The sequence below is a fragment of the Chiloscyllium plagiosum genome, chromosome 8 (assembly GCF_004010195.1).
Source record: "Chiloscyllium plagiosum isolate BGI_BamShark_2017 chromosome 8, ASM401019v2, whole genome shotgun sequence".
NCBI lineage: Eukaryota > Metazoa > Chordata > Chondrichthyes > Orectolobiformes > Hemiscylliidae > Chiloscyllium > Chiloscyllium plagiosum.
The window spans coordinates 105,762,719-105,779,852 of NC_057717.1; the positions used below are offsets into that span (position 1 = coordinate 105,762,719).

The 17,134-nt window shown below is 45.0% G+C and overlaps 1 protein-coding gene across 1 annotated transcript in view; it reads right to left on the minus strand.

Annotated features, from left to right (window-relative positions):
* Nucleotides 1–199, minus strand: part of LOC122552298 (non-receptor tyrosine-protein kinase TYK2-like) — a 71,945-nt gene extending 71,746 nt beyond the window's left edge. Inside the window, exon 1 of the mRNA XM_043695020.1 lies at nucleotides 71–199. The gene's annotated coding sequence lies outside the window, so the exon portion shown is untranslated. The remainder of the gene's footprint in view (nucleotides 1–70) is intronic.
* Nucleotides 200–17,134: the final 16,935 nt, after the last annotated feature.

Here is a 17,134-nt window from a genome sequence, read left to right on the forward strand (position 1 = left end):
AACATCCACTCAACACCCCCCTACCCCTACCCCTACCCCTACCCCCACCCGGAAGGCCTGTCCCTCCTACCTGATCCCCGGGCCGGTCTCCCTCACTCTCCCCGCCGCTCCATGCCGTTTCCCGGGGGGGGGCTCACGCTCTGCCTCTCGCTCCTTCTCTCGCCGTCTGCCGCTCCTCGCCGGAACTGACGACACAGCCCCCACCCACCAAGCTCCGCGCATGCTCGGCGAGCCTGCTGCATTCTGGGGGCTGTAGTCCCAGGGAGCCTTGCTTGAAGCTGTGGGGTCAGAGTTCAGTCCCTGGCTGAGCATCACTTGCCCAAAGCACATGCCCTGTCACTGCCCACTGCCCTCACTGAGAAACTCCTGCTTCAAGGCACATCAGGCCCAGCTAAGCAAACTTGCTACCCTGCTGCTGTGGGAGAACAGCAGGATCTGCTGGGTCACTGTGCTGGTCTGTGGGAGATCAGCAGGATCTGCTGGGTCACTGTGCTGGTCTGTGGGAGAACAGCAGGATCTGCTGGGTCACTGTGCTGGTCTGTGGGAGATCAGCAGGATCTGCTGGGTCACTGTGCTGGTCTGTGGGAGATCAACAGGATCTGCTGGGTCACTGTGCTGGTCTGTGGGAGATCAGCAGGATCTGCTGGGTCACTGTGCTGGCTGTGGGAGAACAGCAGGATCTGCTGGGTCACTGTGCTGCTCTGTGGGAGAACAGCAGGATCTGCTGGGTCACTGTGCTGCTCTTTGGGAGAACACCAGGATCTGCTGGTTCACTGTGCTGCTCTTTGGGAGAACAGCAGGATCTGCTGGTTCACTGTGCTGCTCTTTGGGAGAACAGCAGGATCTGCTGGGTCACTGTGCTGGCTGTGGAATGGTGCCCCTCAACTTAATGTCTCTGCCAACAAACACCCAGCTGTACGAACTGACAGAAACTGGGCCTTACTGTGTGTCAGCAGAAGAAAGAGACACGAGTGGTTTTACTAATTTGTCACCGTTTTTCATGATTTGTGGATTTTTATTTCGTTTCATTGCTGTTTAATATGTTTGCTCATTTTCTTCACAGAATGCAAACTTTACACTTTGATGTTTACATTGATTTGCCAATTTTAGAGTCAGTCAGCACCCTTCAGTCCCACTCTTCCATGCTAATCAGCCATCCCAATCTGACCTAGTCCCATTTCCCAGCATTTGGCCCATATCCTTCTAAACCCTTCCCATTCATATACCCATCCAGATGCCTTTTAAATGCTGTAATTGTCCCAGCCTCCACCACTTCCTCTTGCAGCTCATTCCATACCCACATCACTCTCCATGGGAAAAAGCTCCCTTTCAGGTTTGTTATAAATCTTTCCCCTCTCACCTTAAACCTATGCCGTCGAGTTTTGGACTCCCCACCCCATGGAAAAGACCTTGTCAATTCACCCTATCTGTGCCCCTCATGATTGTATAAACCTCTCTAAGGTCACCCCTCAGCTTCTTGCCACTCCAGGGAAAACAGCCCCAGCCTATTCAGCCTCTCCCGATAGCTCTAACTTTCCTACCCTGGCAACATCCTTGTAAATCTTTTCTGCACTATCTAAAGTTTAGCAACATCTTTCCTATAGCAGGGAGACCAGAATTGTATGCAGTATTTTAAAATTGGCTGCACCAATGTCCTGTACAGCCACAACGATATGCTAATTCAGCCAACCTCTGCTCAAAGAGGTACTTCAACTGCTCTGGGGTGGCACGGTGGCTCAGTGTTTAGCACTGCTACCTCACAGCACCAGGGACCTGGGTTCAATTCCCGCCTCAGGTGACTGTCTGGATAGAATTCGCACATTCTCCCCGTGTCTGCATGGGTTTCACAGAACATAGAACAGTACAGCACAGAACAGGCCCTTCAGCCCACGATGTTGTGCCGACCACTGATCCTCATGTACGTACCCTCAAATTTCTGTGACCATATGCATGTCCAGTAGTCTCTTAAATGTCCCCAATGACCCTGCTTCCACAACTGCTGCTAGCAACAAATTCCATGCTCACACAACTCTCTGTGTAAAGAACCCGCCTCTGACATCCCCTCTATACTTTCCTCCAACCAGCTTAAACTCTGACCCCTCGTGTTAGTCATTTCTGCCCTGGGAAATAGTCTCTGGCTATCGACTCTATCTATGCCTCTCATTATCTTGTATATCTCAATTAGGTCCCCTCTCCTCCTCCTTTTCTCCAATGAAAAAAGTCCGAGGTCAGTCAACCTCTCTTCATAAGATAAGCCCTCCAGTCCAGGCAGCATCCTGGTAAACCTCCTCTGAACCCTCTCCAAAGCATCCACATCTTTCCTTTAATAGGGCGACCAGAACTGGACGCAGTATTCCAAGTGCGGAGTAACCAAAGTTTTATAGAGCTGCAACAGGATCTCACGGCTCTTAAACTCCATCCCCCTGTTAATGAAAGCCAAAACACCATATGCTTTCTTAACATCCCTCCGGGTTTCCTCCGGGGGCTCCTGTTTCCTCCCACAATCAAAGATGTGCAGGTCAGGTGAATTGGCCATGCTAAATTGCCCAATCAGGGGAATGGGCCTGGCTCTTTGGAGGGCCTGTTTCCATGCTCTTGGGAATCTAATCTAATCTTTTAAAAAAATCTGAAATCCTTTATCTGTCAAACCATTCAAATGAAGAACCTCTGTACTATCTTCAACACATTCACATCTTCCCCAGAGTGTGCTGCCAGGAACAGGGCACACTACTTTAGTTGGGGCTGGACTGATATCTTATTCAGGTTTAGCAGATTCACTATATATCCACGAGGAGTTTGTGTTTGATGCAAGGTTCCATGTGTTTCATTAATCTGCCTTGCACCTTCAGGTTTGGACACATGCTCTCCAGGTCTCTCTGTTCTGGCAACCTCCTTAAAACTGCTACCCTAAATTGTCTCCTAATCCTTCTCAAACCTTTTATATGTAATCTCAAATATTCACCATTTCTCTCTTCACAGTAATGTTTTGGCCAATCAGAGCCGATTTCCCAACCAATCAGCAACCTTTCCTCCTGCAGTATGAAGTGTTGGATTGATTTGAAATTGGGGAATAATTGTTTGATGCTGATGAGTGGAGGATGGAAAGTTAAGGCAACATCTCCCTTTTCAGGAATATTCAAACCTTGGATCACCAAACCACAAGTTTGTGTTTATTCTGGTCAGCATCCACAAATATCTTACAGGTCACTTTGACTTTTCACTCGCCAACCTTTAAATGTAGGAAACTTTTATGTGGAAAGCTTTTTTTAAAAAATCAATGTTACCACTTTTGATTATCCCAACAACAATGTGCATTTATATAACACCTTTGATGTGAGGAATGTCCCAAAGTACTTCCCAGGTCTGACTAAATCAGAAGTCACACAACACCAGTTTATAGTCTGATAAAAGAGCAGCGCTCTGAAAGTTTGTGATTTCAAATAAACCTGTTGGACTATAACCTGGTGTTGTGTGACTTCTGACTTTGACCAGCCCAGTCTAACACCGGCACCTCCACATCATGTCTAATTATGAAGTGCCAGTGGGGCACTCTGGGGCAGTGATGCCGTATGAGGAAAGGTGATGAAATGGCTCAGACAGCAGAGATTCAGCAGGGTCTGATAGAGTGGATGGAAGGCTTCATGGACTCAGACATTGGAGAAAGGACAGAGAGATCAACAAGAGGTCAGAGCTGGAGGGGCAGAAGACTGGAGAGGATTGTGTGCACCAGGAGGTTCCAGCGATGGGGAACAGTGACATGGTGGGAAGGTCTGTAATTGAAACCCACTGACTGGATTTGGTTGGAATGCCCTGCTAAAAGGGGGTAACGCTCAGCTCAGAATGACAAATTCCATGGATTTGGAGGTATCTGAGAGCCAAATTTGAGCAAGATGAAAAATGTTGCAACAAGAACTAAATCACAGACCACTGAAGAAGTTTTTTCTACCTATTATTCTTCACATCCTTTCAAGAACTTTCAACAATTAAACAAAGGTTAAGCAGCTGCAGCATTCAGAAACGGAACCAGCTGGATGGTAGAAATAGAGATCAAAAAGAAATTGCCATGACTGCAATGTGGCTGCAGTGAAGGTGGAGACTCCTGTCTCAGCCACTGCACATTGCAACAGACAGCAGTGACTTTGACCAACTCTGTGTGGGAAAGAAAGCAGTTTGTTCAGAGGGAGAGCGGTTGGATAGCAGTTACATGGATTCACAGAACTTAATGCTTTGATGAGTGGAAACTGAAAGTTGATATTCAAGTTAATGCTTGAAACCATTAAAATTAGTCATTCACAGCATAGTCTGAAACAAAATCGACAAAAGCAGAAGCTGGAAACTGAGATTGTGAAAACAGTCTTGACAGCATCTACTGAGCTGGAATATGAACCCAGTCAGAAGGTGACTGTGTGAGGATATTGATGAAGTGGAGAAGGAGTGGAGAGTTATTTGTTTACCCCATGGGCTGATGAGAAATTATATCCAAAGCAGTGGCAACAATACGGTCCAGACACAAATGCAACTGTTCACACAGGAAAGGAGTAGGCCATTCAGCCCATCCAGCCTGGCTAAACAAATACTTTGCCTTTTATCCTCCTCATCGAGTACAGGCAGTCCCCAGGTTGTGAACGGGTTCTGTTCCAGACTGCGTTTTCAAATTGCTTTGCTGCAGGTCAGAACATGATGCAGGATAATATAGAACAGCTTGTAAATATGAGGAAATGTCTGTCTGCTAGATCAGTAAAGATTACACCCCTGACTGGTCTCACATTTCATAACTTCGAGCATCGTAAGACAACTCTTCAAAATTGGGACCTCCTCCCCCCTGCACCCTCCCCGCAGCTGTACAGCAGGGGGGGTCAGAAATCTACCCATCTCTACCTGAAGCAGATCAGAGACTGAGCTTCCACAGCTCTTCTTGGGATAGCATTCCTATCAATCACAATGCTCTGAGTAAAAACATCTCTGCTCATCTCACTCCAGTTGTTAGCAATGCTACCTCACAGCACCAGGGACCCGGGTTCAATTCCACTCTCAGGTGACTGTCTGTGTGGAGTTTGCACATCCTCTCTGTGTCTGTGTGGGGTTTCCTCCGGGTGCTCTGGTTTCCTCCCACAGTCCAAAGATGTGCAGGTCAGGGTGGATTGGCCATGCTAAATTGCCCGTAGTGTCCAGAGATGTACAGGCTAGGCAGTTTAGCCATGGGAAATGCAGGGTTATGGGGTTAGGGTAGGGGGGTGAATTTGGGTAGAACACTCTTCAGAGACTCAGTGTGGACTTGTTGGGCTGAATGCCCAGTTTCCACACTGTAGGGATTCTGTGGAAGTGGCACCCTCTGTAGCTTTGTATTTTTTCCCCCAGCTCTTGGCCTCCCAACATCTTCCCTTCAGTATTTTCTCAGTTTCAACTCTCAATGGGATCACCTCTCATTCTTTGCAACTCTAGAGATCACACACCCAGTTTGTCCAAACTCTCTTCAGCGGACAGTCCCACTATCCCAGGAACACGTCTGGTGGAATGTAGTTGCACCCTGTCTATAGTAATGATATAGGGAAGGAAACCAAAACTACAGTCTAACCAAGCTCCGATACAATTAAAGCAAGACTTCACTACTCATGTACACAAATCTCCTTGCAATAAAGACTACCATTCCATTAGCCTAACAGCTTGCTACTCCTGTAGGTTGGCCTTCAGTGACTTATTGATAAGGACACCTAGGTGCCTTTATCTATCTACACTTTCCAATCTCTTAGCTTTCTCAAAATACTCTGCACATCTGTTTCTCCCGCCAAAGTGGATAACCTTATATTTTCCAATTACATTCCATCTGCCATGTTCTTGACCAATCAGGACACCTGTCCAAATCTTCCAGAAGCTGCTTTACACCTTCATCCCAACACACATTCCCGCTTTGTTTTGGATCAATATTACATTTCCTCTCCCCCTTGAAATCATTGGTCAAGATTGTGAGCAGCTGGGGCCAAGTTCTGGTCCTTGTGGTTACCCATCCATCCCAGCTGCCAACATGAGAATGACCCATTTATACCGACTCTCTGTTTCCTGTCTGTTTGCCAATCGGTAATCCTTCCCTCCTATCCCATGCATTTTAATCTTTCTAACCAGACTCTTGTAGGGAACCTCATCATAAGTCTTCTGAAAATCTAAATGTATTATGTCCTTTAACTCTCCATTATCAATTGTGTTCATAATATCTTTAAAGTTTCCCATTCGCAAATCCATGTTGATCATATCCAATCAAATTATTATCATCCAGGTGTCTATTTATCCCATTGCTCATAACAGACTGTGGCATTTTCCTGATTATTGATGTAAGACTAACAGCTGTGTGAGTTCCCTGTTTCCTTTATCTCTCCCTTCTTAAATCATGGGATGCCATTTGCCAACTTCCGAATCACAGGAATGATTTCAGAATCTACAGAATCACTGAAGTAACTGGGTTGACTATCTCCACAGCTCCCTCCTACAACCCTCTGGATGTAGATGGCCATGACCTGGGGATTGACTCAGCACCATTAATTTCTCTTGTACAATCTTCTTCCTGATACTAATTTGCATCCACTCCTCATTCTCCCGAGCCATTTGGATCCTGAGTTTGGAGTGATTTCTGGTATCTTCCTGAGTGAAAACAGACAGACAGTAATCATTTAGCTTCTCTGCTATTTCTCTATTTCCCTGACCCTGCCTTTAATCCAGACCCATTCATTTCACCAAATGCTTCCTTGTTACATATCTATCAAAGCTTTCTCAGGACTTTGTTGCTTTTTGCTTGGTTACACTCAAAATCTGTTCTCCTTTCCTTACTTGGTTCCTATTGCCCTGACAAATTTTCAGTTTCAATTGATTGCTCCCCCCCCCCCCCCAAACAACACCAGCAATTTTCCCTGTGAGGATATTAGTCCCAGTTCCCTTAAAGTGTAATCTCTCCAACTTGTACAGGTCCTACTTACCACAGAACTGCTCCCAATTCTTCAGAAACCTCCTACACTCGATCCTCAGCCAGCCGTTCGAACGATCAAGCCTTGTGTTCAGGTGGCACTAGGAGTAATCCTGAGATTGATACTTTGGAGATCCTGCTTTTTAATTTTCACCTTAAATCCATGAAATCTGTCTTCAGGACCCCATTACTTTTTCCTGACAATGTCATGGGCACCAATGTGGATCAGGCATCCTGGTTGAACCCCTCCCCTCACCGCTCAGAGACATCCTTGACCTTGGCACCAGAAAGGGAACACATCAGCCTGGGGTCACGTTTCCTGCCTGATCCACGGCCCCTGAACCCCCCTGGCATTATTGCTCTTCCAGTCTTCCTCCTTCCCCCGCACGCCCCCCTCCGTACACCTCAGTCAGCCATGGGACCGTAGGCTTGGCTTTGGCTGAACTCCTGGAAGGAGCCGTTATCCTCACCGGTCTCTGAGATGGTTCACCAATTAGTAGCCACGACAGACTCAGGGAATCCCTTCACAGCCTGCCTGGTTTTCTTGAACTGCCCGGTGGTCTCCGATCCCCTCTCTGCTGTCTGAGGTGTGCCCACCTCCCAATATGTGCCCTCTGCCTTCCACAAACATACAGCAGAGGCTGCAGCCACTGTTCCCGTTTGGAAAGCCGGATATGAAGGCTGTGCAGTCTGGGACACATGGTGCGCCTGTACCTTCATACAGACCCACAGGATTGGTCCCTCCACTGGGCCCTCCTGACCTGTCATCCTATACTAGTTAAAACGACTTGTGACCTGAGAATAAATCTAGACTTACTGTGAAAACTGAACAAGCTCATTTGCAGCATAAGAGAGATGGTCTACATACTTAAGCATAACTTTTCACGTTAAATATTGGAAAGACTGACCGAACCTACTCACCAATCAGCTGCTTTCCCTGCACTCCTGACATCATGCTGCTGTTGGTCTCAGTCCCAGTACAACCTCTCGGTCCACATCTTGTTTTCTCTCTCACTCACCTCGCACTCTGGAGTCTTTATTTCTTGGAGTAAATCTGACATAAAACATTCCTTTCGGGGGATCCAAGATGGCGGCGACCCAGCAAGTCTGAGTCTATAGTGCTCCTCCCAAGACTTGGGCAAAGTGGGTCATCCGCCCCCACCACACTCACCAAATCATTCCAAATAGTTTTTACTTAATGTAATTAGTTGCTTCGTACTGAATTTAAACAATTTAATCTTAAGTAAAAATGACTAAAGGGAAGGGAGCTCACAGCTCTCAGCAAGCAGGAACCCCTCCCCCACCCTCTCCAGCTGCAGCAGAGGCGTCCGCAGCCTATACCCGGGGGACTTACCTACAGTGACAAGCCTCGTGGAAATGATCTCCAAACTGGATGCAAAGATCGACGCCTTCATCGAAGAGTCCCGGAGCCGATGGGACTCACTCTCGGCCGTGCTACAAAAGCACGACCGAGACATCAAGGAAATTGAGCGCCAAGTTGGATGGGCAGAGCTAAAGGCCGCGACCTCCGAGGCCATCTCAGAATCGGCCGTGGATCGGGTCCGGACTCTCGAGCAGCGAGTCTGGACCTTAGAGAATCCCATTGACGACCTCGAGAATCGAGGTCATCGAAAAATTATTTGTTTGCTGGGCCTTCCCGAACGGGAAGAGGAAGGCCAGTTTACAGTGTTTCTCGAGCAGTGGCTTCCACTGCTTTTAAATCTGGAGGCTGGATCAGGCCAGGTAAGGGTGGAATGGGCCTACCGGGTTGCAGTGCACGGGCCCGGCTCGAACCAACGCCCACGCCCGGTCCTGTTCCGGCTGCAGAGCTACAAGGAGAGGCAGATGCTCTTAAAAGCTTCCAGAAATCTTGGGAAAGGTCCCCAAACCATGATTTATAAAGGATCCAAGATTATGTTATTTCAGGACTTTTCCCCAGCTCTGGTCTGAAAGAGGAAGGCGTTTGATGAAGCGAAGAAGTGTTTAAGGGACGTAAATAATCAGTACTCCTTGCGCTACCCAGCAACGCTACGCTTTAACCATGAAGGATCCGTGTATAACTTCGGATCGCCAGAAAAGGCCAAGGAATTTTTGGACTCTCTTAGATAAATTGTAAGAGATAATTGATGTTGTTTTGCTCTCCCCCCACTCAGGTTTACATCCTTTTTTTTATATTAATCCCTTTTTTACCTTACTGTTTAATATTATCTTTGGGGTTGGAGAGAGGGATTTACGTATTTGTTCTCTACTTAGCGATTTTCTGCCCTTTTTTTATATATATATCGGCCAGGGGGTCTAGTTAATGTTGGTGGGGGGAGGTGGTTACCTTATCCTGTTTTATTTCTGTCTTTAGGAGTGGGGTTGTTTTCCCCTGTTATTTGTGGGGTACCTGGGTCAAAGGTGGGGCACTGGTTGGGAGAGGATATGATGGGCTTTTGGAAAGGAAGTGATGCCCCCGGGAACAAGGAGGAAAATCTCCATTTAAATACGTTTTTTTTATTTCGATATAGTTTTTTATTATATCGATGTGAGTGTATTAAAGAGACTTTATTTTTGTGAATTTTATATGCTCTGTGCTCGGGATGTTCTGGATAGGGTTTCCCCTCCTGAGGGGTCTCGGATTTGCCCGGACGGTTATGGTTGATCAGTCGGTTAAGTGGTGCACCTGGAATGTCAAGGAGAGTAATTCACCAGTCAAAAGGAAGAAAATATTATCAAACCTCAAGAAAGAAAGGGTTGATATAGCTCTCCTACAGGAGACACACTTATTGGATAAAGAACACTTGAAATTACGACAGGGTGGATTTGATCAGGCCTTTTTTTACTTCTTTTAGCTCAAAAAGCAGGGGAGATGTTATTTTTATTCAGAAGAATTTCCCTTTCAAAATCCTAAATCAGATAAAAGACGAATCTGAATGATATATTCTGATTAAAGCCCTTATAAATGGAGAGGAATATGGGATCTTAAATTTGTATTGCCACCCGGCACATCCTTTTAAATTTATAACGGAAGCCTTCTCCAAATTGGTGCCAATGGGTGGCCTTGCTAGTATATCCTATCTATTGGACAAATCCCTCTTTCCCTTTTGGTGGTCCCTGGAGGGTTTCTTATTGCCCCAGTATTTGGTCAGTTATACAAGGCTAACTTTGTGCATTTACTGGAAAGGATAAGGCAGGACCTCCAGCAATGGGGAGACCTTCCAATTTCCTTGCTGGGAAGAATAGCACTAATTAAAATGAATGTCCTGCCCCATCTCCTATATCCTATGAGAATGCTTCCGGTGATGCTGCCAAGGATGGCTCTACGTAAATTATATGGCTGGCTGGGTTCCTTTATCAGGAATCCTAGACGGCCCCTCATTAAGCTGAAGAGGCTACAGCTTCCACAGGCAAGGGGAGGATTGGATTTCCCAGATTTTAGGAAATATCAGTTAAGTTCCCTATTAAGTTACATAGCTGATTGGGTCTTGTCTGACCCGCAATCAATCTGGCTGGACATGGAGGCTTCTCAAGTAAAATACCCACTTATTAACCTTTTATTTTCAGACAAGAGGAAAATCATTACGGATCACTGTAAAAACCCTATAATACTAAACACAATTAAAGCTTGGAATATAATGCGGCAAAATGAGGACAACTCACATAAAAGATCCCCCTATGCACCGATAATGGGAGCATGGGGATTTCAACCGGGGCTTACAGATGTCACTTTCAAACTCTGGAGATCCAGGGGCATCTCATGTTTAGGGGATCTGTTTAAAGAAGGAATCCTGATGTCTTTTGAACAGCTGCGCAGAAATTTGGATTACCTAATGGAGACCTCTTTCAATACTTCCAAATTCGAGACTACATACAGAAGAAGACTATGTTATTCAATAGTCTTTATAAATCAGACAGAGAATGTAGAGTGCTACAGCCAATGGGGGTATCTTCCGTCAGTACTATTTATCATTTACCACATGAAGAAGTATCAGGAGATATGGACAATCTGCTTAAAACATGGGATCAGGATTAGGGACTGGAAATCTCTACAGAAATGTGGAATGACTTTTGGGAAAATGCCAGAAGAATCACCATCTGCAACAGAACTGAGGCCATTCAGTTGAAGATACTTCATAGGGCCCATATAGCACCCGATCGATTGGCAAAACTTAAGGCAGGAGCATCTCCAATGTGTCCCAAAAGTAAAATAGAGATGGGCACTCTTGTACATTGCTTATGGACCTGTCATAAGATCCGTAGATATTGGACTAAGGTAGCAAGTGCTCTGACTGAAATCTTAGGAACGGAAATTAGAGTGGACCCTGTATCTTTCCTTTTGAACTTTTCGAACTTACCCTCCCTGGATATGCACAGGAAGAGATTATTTTCTATTCTCTCTTTCTGTACAAGGGAAAACACTTTGGTGAACTGGGTGGCTGAGGGCCCCCCTGGACTTTCGAATTGGCACAGATTAATCATGGAATGTATTCCCCTTGACTTCCTTACAAATATGGTGCACCAAAAGATCGAATTATTCCATAAAATATGGCAACCCTTCTTGAATTGCATAAATACAGATATTTTGGTCATCCTAACAAGGGCTTTTATTTAATTGAGATGGCGAACCTGGCTGGTCCGGGGCCCCTTGGGAGAGGAATCCTGCACAAATACGGGTTTTGTTACAATTTGATGTTAATACATTCCGAGCATGCATCTCACGACCCAATTTCTGTGTTATCCGTCGGTTTTTTTCTCTTCTTTGAATAATGTAAGAGACTTAATTAAACACTCTGGTTAGTTGTAGGTTAGATTAGTAGTTAGTTAAGTTTTGTTTTTTTTTCTCGGTTTTTTTTGTTTGATAAATTTTGGTTATTATTTATTTAAGATTTAATTGTATATCAATGTTTATTTGGGTTTTTTTGTAAACTTGTAAAAATGTTAAATTTTCAATAAAAATATCTATTAAAAAAAATTCCTTTTCCTCAATGCCATAAATTCTGATATTGACACAAATTCCCAGTCACTCGCTGTGCCTCAGCCTCACTCCATGCGTGTGCAGTCTGGAATCCTACCCGGACTATTGGGCCATGGCACCGCTCTGGGCCGCAGCAGGACCTTGGGACCTGACGGAGAGGTGTTGGTGTGTGTGCGTGAAGACTTGGGCTCCTGATCATTCGCAGACTGAGGGATATTCTTTGTTTTTCTGGTGACGAAAACTCATGGCAGAGGCGGGGGGGGGGGGAGTGATCTGAACATTTGCTTTTCCTTTAGTTGTTTCTTTTATTTCTGCTTCTGTTTTTAATCCTGTCTCTTGTACACTAACATCACACTGGAGAATGGCGACTTTGTGCACTTTTCATTGTATTCCTCTACTTGAGTAAATGTGACGATAAAATCTGAATCTATAATTAATTTCAGTATACCCAAAATCCAAACGTTAGACCACTGTGAATGTACAAACATTACATCAGGACATGTACCAAAAGGAGTTCTACTACCAGGAAATTAACTTCTGCAGTGGCCTTTAATTTTACAGTAACACATCAAACGTTGGGATTTGAGGGATTTGATCACTATCACACTGCTCCATCTAGTGGCTGAACCAACATCTGTCCAACTTCAAAACAGCCAGGCGACCATATTATCAAATCAGAAAGGCAGCTTTTTGACAGGAACTGCCCCATGAATGTCCACCCTTAAATCAGAAGGCCCAACTCGACTGGCATTGGCAAGTTCGAGGATGACACAAAAATAGACGAGCGAAAGTTGTGAGAATGGCCCAGAGAAGATATTGACAAATGAGTCAGCAAAACAAAACTTGGCAGATGGAAAATACAAGGATCCCACGAATTGGCAGGAAGAATAGAAGACCTCAATATTGCTTAAATGGAAAAAGACAGCAGGAAGCTGCAAAGCAGAGGGATTTAGGGGTCCTTGTGCATTAATCAGAAAAAAAGTGTCCAAATTATTTTTGTTTATTTGTGGGATGTGGGTGTCGCTGGCTGGGACAGCATTTATTGCCCATCCCTAGTTGCCCTGCAGAAGGTGGGGGTGAGCTGCCTCTTGAACCGCTGGAGCCCACCTGCTGGAGGTTGACCCACAATGCCTTGAGGGAGGGAATTCCAGGATTTTGACCCAGTGACACAGAAGGAATGGCGATATATTTCCAAGTCAGGATGGTGAGTAGCTTGGAAGGTAACTTGCAGGGGGTGGTGTTCCCATGTATCTGCTGCCCTTGTCCTTCTAGATGGAAGCAGTTGTGGGTTTGGAAGGTGCTGTCTAAGAATCTTTGATGAATTTTTGCAGTGCATCGTATAGATAGTGCACACTGCAGCTGATGGTGATGAAGGGATTGGGTGTTTGTGGATATGGTGCCAATTAAGCAGACTGCTTTGTCCTGGATGATGTCAAGCTTCCTAAGTGTTGTTGGAGCTGGCCCGATCGTGGCAAGTGGGCAATATTTAGCAGGCAATAGGGAGGGGAGATGGACTGTCAGCTTTGATTTCAAATTGGAAAGTCTTGTTAAAACCATACAAAGCATGAGTCAGACCATAGCTAGAATGCTGTAAACAGTTTTGGTCTCCTTATCTCAGGAAAGATGGCAGTCCAAGGAAGGTCCATGTCTTGTGCAGAGACTCCAGCTTGTACTCATGGAGTTTAGAAAAAAAAACCCAGAGGTGACCTTATTAAAACATTTAAGATTCTTCAGTGTCTTGACTGTGTAGATATAGATCGTTTCCCCTTGTGGGAAACTCTGGTACCAGAGTGGCATAATCTTAGAGTGAAAGGTCACCTGTATAAAACAAAGATAGGAGGAATTCCAGATTCACCATAATCTCATTAATGGCAAAAGATCCTCAGTGGGTCGAATGGTCTACTTCTGTTCCTACATCTTATGGTTTTAGGTACTTCTGAATCAACCTGTTCAGAAATGTTATTACACAGTCTGGAGCAGATGAGCTTGGACCCGGACCTCCTGGATCAGAGGTAGAGACACAAGAGCCTTCATCTTAATAGTTTTATGGTCTGCACCTCAAACAGCAGCCATGCTGCTGCAGTCATATAGACAACTGTGTGACAGAACAGACAAGGACCATGGCCAAGTGCAGTGAAAGGTGACAGGATTTATTTTGGGATTTTCGCCAAAATAGCCCCAGGCATCTATGTTACAAACCAACTAACTGAGAAAGAGAACCCACAATAAAGAATAAGCTTGGTTTTTTTTTTAAACAAGTAGAGCAAAATTAAGCTTCAGAAAGTGATTGATTATTCAGAAGTGCTCCTGGAGCACATCCTGCAGGAAGGTTTGATACAAGACAATAAGACACAGTCTGTTCCACATGGTCAAGCCTGCAATTAAAGCAAAGAGCAAATCATTTGTCAGGAATAGGCCAATTTTTCTCTAAGAAAATATTAACTTTCCGGGGCCACTCAATAAGAGTCATCACTAGTTTGGAATAAGAAAGCATTTCAACAGATTTGTAGTGACTGAAGTTTAGTGACAGCAATGAGACAGAACAGAGAAAACACAAGATTCATGAAGCTTGGTGTATGTCTTAAAAATAATAAGGATCATCAGTTTGAGCACAGAAAGGATAATACAGGTATTAAATGGGGCGGTATGGTGGCTCAGTGGTTATCACTGCTGCCTCACAGCACCAAAGACCCAGGTTTGATTCAGCCTCGGGCAACTGTCTGTGCGGAGTTTACACATTCTGTGTGGGTTTCCTCCAGGTGCTCCGGTTTCCTCCACATTCCAAAGATGTGCAGGTTAGGCGAGTTGGCTGTGCTAAATTGCCCGTAGTGTTCGAGAATGTATAGGTTAGGTGCAGGGCTCAGGGGCAAACAGAGTGGTAACAGAATGGGTCTGGGCAGGATACTCTGCCGAAGGTCAAAGTGGACTTGCTTGGCCGAAGGGCCTGTTTCTACACTCTAGGAATTTTATCTATAAAAAAAGGTCAGTTAGCCTTCTTGATATTTGAAAGAAAGAGCAATTCATTGATGGAGTAGGTGCAAGGAAATGAGAACAGGTGGTGAGGGGAGCTCCTCCTACAGCTTGAAATTACAGGAACAATTGAACGGAAAGGAGGAAATTGCAGTGAAGAGAGTTATATGTCTGCCTTTCCTTCTGGGGAACTCACCTGTAAGGACTCTGAATGTATGCAGTGTTGAGACTCTGCCTGGCAGTCAGTCCACAATGGATTTGCAACGAGACACAGTTTATTGTTTTATCGTCTGCTGCATATCAGTTATTACTTAAATCTCCAAGCCTACAGTGTTATTCAAACCTGGAGGAGCGATTATTAGACAAAAACAGTACTATGAGATCGAGGAGGGTTAGAGACAGCAGTGTAAGTAAAAGAGCAGGTGACAGATGAAGTGATAATCAGAAGTGGGAGCTGATGATAATGCATTATGATGGGGTTGTAGCAGTTGCTACAGAGTGACGATCCGAAACCTGAATACAGGCTGAAGTGACTAGTCGTTGTCAGGGTAACCACTTAACAGATGCTCTTAATAACCTTGGTGGGAACAAGATGGCTTCACGATGCAAATAACATGACAAAATGGCTTCTGGGCTGCAAACTGACAATTCTGCTAAAGCTGCATAAAATGGCTTTTAAGTTACTAATTGCTAATTCTGCTTTAGCTGCATAAGTAACAAACCACACTCTGCTTCAATAGACATTAGCAGACAATGCATCCTTTAAAGCATAGAAATAACATGACGAGATACGATATGACTGGCCATTCTAACTGACTTTCAGGTTCTGGTACAGTGGCTCCGTTAGTGAAGGAAGGGTGGCCTCAGTGCTGGAAAATAAAGCTGGTTCCCGGAAATATCACTGGACTAAGTAACTGTCAAAGCAGTATGGTGTATTGATTGGTAATTGTTTGAATATACTCTGTGATCAAGGCCTGTGCCCTTAAGAAACGTATAAAAATGTTTTTGTTTTAAGCCACACGCACAGCTCCTCCAAGGAACATGTAAGTGCATAACCCCTGTTTCTGGACGCTCTGTGCCCGGCTTTATGGAAAAATAAAGAGTGAAGTCTTAACAGCCAGATCGACTGTTTATTAACTGATCGCAGAACCGAGAGAGCACACCGGGAGTCCAGAGCTTCATCAGCAAGGCTTGGAAAGGGAGGGGAAGAGGGAAGAGATACGATCCACATTCAGATAGTGAAAAGATGTCCACGATACTAGCTGGCACAGGCCTTGTGCTAATACAAGGCACTTTGCAGCTTGTTGAAACAATCAAGTAAACCCCAAGCAATGAGTAGAATTCAACCAACAGCCAATACAAAGGAGGGCATTAACATGAAAATGATCAGGGCAATAGGGTTCAGTCAAATTTGACTTTGAAACCAGAGCAGCCTGGAAAGAGGTTTCACTACAGAAATTATCGGACTCTTTCCTATTCTTCGCTTGGGCCATGACAACATTGCAATCGTCCCTGAGTCACTGCAGGCTCTTCATCCTGCTCTTCATCCAGACACACTGAAATCCTGGACGTTACCTGCTATTTGAAAGTATATTTCACAGCAAGCATTAAAAGGGTTAAAGATTGTATTATTGAACACAAGCAAGGATTGGACAACCTTTCAATTACATCAATGGCGCCCAAAGGTAAAAGTGGAAAATAAAACCTGGTGGTGTAAAGGGGTAACATCTCGGCATGGACAACAGGAACCAGTGAGTCGGCATGAATGTACAAGTTGGGTGTCACAGGCGTTGGTGTAGGGACCTCAACAACACGTGAAATGGCTTGGATAAAGGGAGGTCAGGTATAGTTGCCAAAGGGATGAAGCGAGGCACGGTTTAGTTGAAGGGAGGCACGGTTTAGATGAAGGGAGGCACGGTTTAGGTGTCACAGGCGTTGGTGTAGGGACCTCAACAACACGTGAAATGGCTTGGATAAAGGGAGGCCTGGTACAGTTGCCAAAGGGATGAAGCGAGGCACGGTTTAGATGAAGCGAGGCACGGTTTAGATGAAGGGAGGCACGGTTTAGATGAAGGGAGGCACGGTTTAGTTGAAGGGAGGCATGGTATAGATGAAGGGAGGTATGGTATAGTTGCCAAATTTGGCTGAAACAAAAAGGTAGGAAACAAAGTTGCAAAGGCAGCATAAGGAGGAAAGGATGTGGCAAATGGAGTATAATGTCAGAAAATGTAACAAGATCCAAAACGCATATTACC